This window comes from Sorex fumeus, unplaced genomic scaffold (genome assembly GCF_029834395.1).
Source record: "Sorex fumeus unplaced genomic scaffold, SorFum_2.1 ptg000047l, whole genome shotgun sequence".
In the NCBI taxonomy this organism is placed as follows: Eukaryota; Metazoa; Chordata; class Mammalia; order Eulipotyphla; family Soricidae; genus Sorex; species Sorex fumeus.
This window is the reverse complement of record NW_026606104.1, coordinates 37,439,764-37,445,763: the sequence shown is the minus strand read 5'-3', so window position 1 is coordinate 37,445,763 and position 6,000 is coordinate 37,439,764.

Genomic DNA, 6,000 nt, shown 5'->3' with positions numbered 1-6,000 from the left:
CAGCAGGAGGGGGGAAACTGAGGCAGGGCCTATGACATTGGGGAGGAGAGAGGCCCGGGACGAGGGAGAGAAACTACAGCCTGTTGAAACCAGAGAGGGAGACAGGAAGCGTGGAGCTGGGACAAGCCCCACACCAGGTGCCTGAGCCCCCTGCCCTGTTCGGAGCTCACCACCCCCACCCCCCCGAGACCCGAGACTCCCCATACTTCACACAGGCCCAGCCCAGACACCAATCTTGGAAAGGGAGAAAGTGGGTAACTTGTCATTTGATTTCATTGCAGGTTCAGAGGAGAGCGGCCTGTCTGCAGCTCTCGAGCCTGGTTTGCTGGTGTCAGTTGCAAGGTCTCCTGGGACTGGGAACTGCAAGGTGATGAATCCCTAGGGAGCCGGGTGGGACCTTCCCCCAGCATCAGGTGGAGACAGATATAAAGGCGCTGTCAAGAGCTTCTGGGCTTCCTCTGCTGAGCCAGGTGTATTTTCCTATCTATAAACATGCTGAAGGAGATGTGGTGGGTGTCCAAGGGGGCAGACCTGGGTGCTGGGGACTGAGGCACCCGCAGCTGCCAGGTAGAAGCTTCTGCCGCCCAGAAGCTTCTGCCCTTTCCACTGCCCAGAGTCAAACCTCATGTTTCTGGTGACTGTCACTTTGCCAGGTCACCTGTGTTCCAGAATGCTGCAGGGTGGCTATGTCACTTGGGAAGGAATCCCTGGATCTGCCTGGTTGGTGACTGGTGTGTGTGTGTGTGTGTGTGTGTGTGTGTGTGTGTGTGTGTGTGTGGCTGTGCATGTGTCTGTGTGTGTCTTTGTTGTCTGTGTGTGTATGTCTCTGTTTGTGTCTGTGTGTGTCTGTGTATGTCTGTGTGTGTCTGTGTGTGTGTATCTTTATGTCTGTGTGTGTGTGTGTGTATTGTTGCTCTTTGCATGTTTTTGGATTTCCTAGAGCTCATTTCTGCATCGGGATGGGAGGCAGCCCCTGGAGCATGACCACCTGAATGGTGGGCCAAAGGGAGCCTCCTCACACCCCTGAAAGAAGACTGAATATGACCACTCAGGGCTGAGTGCGTGAAAGGTGGCATCTCCACCACACTTTCATTCTGGAATGTTCTGGAGCCTGGAATCAGGATGTTCCACACACTAGCTTCAGAGTTGAGGGGACCTTGAGAATGATTCTATCCACCTCCTTCATTTCAGAGATAGGGAAACTGAGGCCCAGAGTGGAGAGGGCGCCTTGCCAAGTGGTGCACCATCTGTGAGTACACATACACACACATACAAGATGACATGTGCCTTTGACATGTCTTGTGGGGGAGTGTGGCTGGTCCCGGCCTTTCTTATGACAATTTTGGGGAGTCCAGGATTACCATAGAAAAGGTAAGGCAGCAAGGCTGGTCTTCTGGGTGTCTGCCCTCCATCTGCCCTTCCTCTCCCACCAGTGCTCCTTGCTCTCCTTCACCCCGACTCTGCCAGTCCATGGGTGGGGGGCCGCTGACATGCCCTCGCTTACAGGCCCACGTGTTTCTTTGGGGTTTCCCAACAATGATGCCTAGGGAGCAGCAATGTGAAAGCATTAGTTCCTGGGGTGGGGGTAGGGCTGACATATCAGGGCCTCCCTGGCTTAGGACTCCATAGCACCTGGGGCAGGGGCAGCTGGAAGTTTCTAGGCTCCCGACCCAGGTCTGGCATCTTGGGTCCCCCAAAGAAATAGGAGCAGTGGGACCCAATCCTCCAGGCTAAGACTGGGGGTGGGGAACTGCTTTCCCTGTGAGGAGGCAGCAGCTGGGAATCCAGGGTGCAGGGGACAAGATGGGGGAGAGGCACAGTCTTCCAGCCCCAGGAACTCACATAGTGCACAGGTAAAGGTGGGGGTCACCAACTTCTGGCCTCCTGCTGTGTCTTGAGCCTCCTCAGCACCTACCACCTGCCCAGGAGGCATAGAAGATGTGGGAGGATGCTTGCCTTTTAGGGACTTCCGGGGATGGTGTGTCGCAGTGAACCCCCGGCCACAGCTGTGTGCAGGGAGGCTCATCCCTCTCTGAGGGTGCAGCAAGTGCTCACTCTTACCCCAGTTGTGCCCAGTGGGCCTAGCAGAGAGGACATGAGGGGAGGCCAGAGGGAAGGAAGGCACGTCCTACTGTACAGAGCTCTGACTGTGGCGTTGGGCAGGACTCAGAGTCCTTTCCTAGCTGGGCAACCGCGAGTGAATTTTACCTACCATCTTCAAGCTGCCGGTTTCTCGTTTCCAAACTTGAGTGGTAAGTGTGAGTGAAATGCCTCAGTCGACAGCCTGCGCTGCATGGCTGAGGCTGAGACCTCTCCAAAAACCACAGTGACTGTTTTCTAGGACGGTAGGTCTTCCAGAGGGTCCACTGCCAGCTCTCCTCTAGCTTCCTTGTGGCGGCAGGACTCAGGGACAGGAGAGTAGGACAGGTGACATCAAAGAACCGAGGTTGAGCATCTTGACGACGATGGTGCCGATGGCCGATGACCGATGATGGCCTGGAGGGAGGGCAGAGGCAGCGCTGGGGAGTGTCCCGCAGATGGGGCTCCCGCCCCTTCTACATCTCATCATTTCCCCATTTGATTGTTCCTTTCTCAGAGTGGTGATGGTCTCTTGACCCTAATGTAAAACTCCCAGGGAACTTGGGTTCATGTCAGATCTGCCTTTTAGGGACTGGGAAAGAACTGTCACTCCCCAAAAGATGAGTCCTTGGACAGAATCTTGGAAGAGGGGTCGGTCACCTGACAGTGCAGTCCCATGGAGGAAGCAGGGCCGATTTGGGAAGGCCCTTTGTGTGAAGGAGGAGGTACCATCTGTGCCCACAGAGAGCCTCTGGTCTGACGGGGTCACCTCACCTCCCCAGCCCCTCATCCCCAGGCCTGAGGTAGCTCCCAGTGGGATGGGGAGAGAGAACACGCTTCCCAGCTGAGCTGCTGCTGGGAGCAGAGCTGTGGGGGCAGGCTTCCAGAAAGCAGCGGCTCTGCCTGGAGCTTGGAGATGGGTTATGCTAATAAGGGGGGGAGGAGGATGGGAGGAGAGGGCAGGGAGGGGCCCCACTGTCACCGTCTGGTCTCAGGTGAGCTAGCCTGGGATCTGCGTGAGTAGTGACTAGCACAACCTTTTGCTGGGCTTCCTCGTCATCACGAACCAGCCATTTTTAGCAGAGAAAAAAAACCTGTTGACAGGGGACAGGAATAGCTTCTAAAGCCTCCCTTCATCCCTGCCATTCCTCTTTCCCCAAATGTATCAGCAGCCCCCAACCCCCCCAGACTGGAAGGCAGTGCATGTCCACAGCACCCTCTGCCGGGAAGCTTGAGAATGGCATAGCAGGCTCTGAGTACCAAGAAAGGCACTTGCGACCCACTGCCTCTAGGTTCCTGCTGCCGGGAAGCTCCAGAGTCTAAGCCAGGAATGAAGGGAAGACATGGGAGCTGGGAGGGTTTCTGTCTGCAACTTGGGAGTAGTAGTGGAGGGGCGGTTAGTGTGGTTTGGGATACTGACAGAGGCATGATAGGTAACTCCTTTTACATCGTACTGGGGCACAGAGCGGCTGGAGTGTTCCCCATGCTAAGGGCCCAGGGCTCTCTCCTTCCAGAGAGCACTCTGGCCCAGCATACCACCTCAAAGGATCGTGTCCTTTTCTTCCTAAAATAAGACCCTGAATTGGGGTGATTAGACTTTGGGTAGGTGACCTGGAAACTTCTACCAGGAATTCACAAAACTAGCTGATGCTCTAATGGGAACGAGGCAGCCCTGTCTGGATGGAAGAGCAAAGGGACTTGCTGGAATTAGATCAGGACTCAAGCTCCCTCTCCAGTTCTCATGGAAATAAAGAAGAACAAAGGGCTCCGGTGTCCTGGGGCCTGGTTGTGCTTACAGAGGATGACTCAGAGGACCCAAACATCCATCACTCTTTTCTCTCCTTCCTGTTGCTATAATCTCCCTTGGACATAACCCCAAAGACACAATTCCTTGCTTTCCCTAGCATGCACTCTGTGGAGTGGGGAGGGCACCTCAGTAGGACACACACACACACACACACACACACACACACACCACACACACCACACAGAGAGCTAGCCTTTACTGGACACACAAAAGGAGACAGGAACAAAGGAGGCTTCTTAGAGGTGAAGCCTGTTGCAAATGCATATAACTCAGTGAGGTGCTAAAGGCACATTAGCCCTGCAGCCCAGAGAGATGGTAGGAGTCCTAGAAAGGGCTTGTCCATCTCAGGGAAGGCCTGTGGCCCAGCAGGAAATCATTCATGGGGGCCAGGCCTGTTGACCTATAGTTTCTGCCTCTTGGCTCCTTAAATGACCAATTAGGGGTTGCTGGCATATCCCGGCAATGTTTTTGACCTCTTGGGAGTTCCTGATTTAGGAATTTCCATTTTAGTGAGCTGTTCTGAAGACTGCGAAAGGGTGACTGACTATGGAAATGAGGTGCTGGCAGATTGCTAAGAGGAACTCGAATAGGATCTGGGAGACCAGTGTGTCGAGCCCAAGACAAAATGGCAATGGAGGGGTGGGGAGAATCTGGCCTTTGTGAGTGATCACCAGTTGCCCTTTGGCAACATCTAAGACCTAGAAGGATGTGGGGCAGCTTGGCCCAGGGCTGAGGGGGAGACTCATGTTTCTTTGCCTGGTGACTGTCTCTAGGGGTGATAGTCAGCTCCCTCTCCTCCCCCCACCCCTCCTGGGGCCCCGCGGCAGATTGGAAATGCCAAGGAATGAAGACCACAGGGAGTGGCTCCCACCCCATGACTGAATAGAGCTGGTACACCCTCCATCCCACTCCCTGTTTTGTTTCACTTTGAAATTCAAGTGTTTCCTTTGGTTCCAGAGTCCCCTGATGGATGGAGGTCCCACCCACCGCATAATCATCTCTGTATTGGGGTGCGGTTTCACTTCTTCACTTGCCTAAGAGTCCTTCCTGGGGCTGCCCTAATACACTGTTTGCACTGGCTCTTTATCTCAGGCTCCGCTTGCTTCAGGGAGCTACTTAGTCACTAACATGTCTTGATTACCCAGGGCATGGTCCAAGTTTCAGATATTAAAGTGCCACCTTCTTGGACCTGCCTGCACCCCTTCCTCCTAAAGAAACCAGGCCATTTGGTCTCCCGAGTGGGAAATCAAACTGAGACCAATATGCTCACGTTGGGCAAGTATCACCAAAATGCTCTTCTGAAAACCAGGACCAGGCTTTGAGAACAAAAGTGCAGACACAAATATACTTTTGTCATCTCCATGTTCAAGTTTTTATGAGGTAAAAGCCTATGAGAGCAGTAGCCCCGTTTACAAACATGCCACTACATGCCCACCCAGGCAAGGCCTGCCCATCACCGATGGACATTCAATGATCGACATCTAGGACAGGCCATGATGTTCTACATAGTTAGCTACTTGGATGAAAACTGGTGTCTCAGATGCCATGGGACCCTTTACAGCTGAGCAGGGAGCGGAAGGGACAGCATGTTGTAGGCACTTGAGGCTCTAGGGGGACAAGTACCAGCCAGGCCACTTGTGAGTGCCACCATATTCAACTACAGGAGAGAAGGCGCATAGTCTTGAGAAGCAGCTGCAAGCTCAGGACAGTTGGGCTGTAGCTAAGGAGATGTACAAATGGATGGAGAATCCCACTCTGTCAGGCCGGCCTGCGGGGCTGGGGGGACATGAGAGCTTGATAGCTGGGCCAGGGGCCTGTGTATAGGCCATGCTGGAAGATGCTGTCCAACACTGACCTTAGGATTCTGTTCAGATTACCCACCGCAAGCATGACACTGGTGGCTTGATACGGCACTGTCAAGTGGGCTGTAAGGAGGCTGACATCATTTTCCTATTGATTTCTCTATTCCCTGCTAGCTTGGCTGGAAAAAAAATTCACCAGTGAGAAGGCAATGCACATGGTTTGTCCCAGGGGGTGGTAACACTCTTGTCTCCCCTTCCCAAGGAATCTGGAAGTGTGTGGGGACTACAGAGAGATGATAGGGAAGGACAACT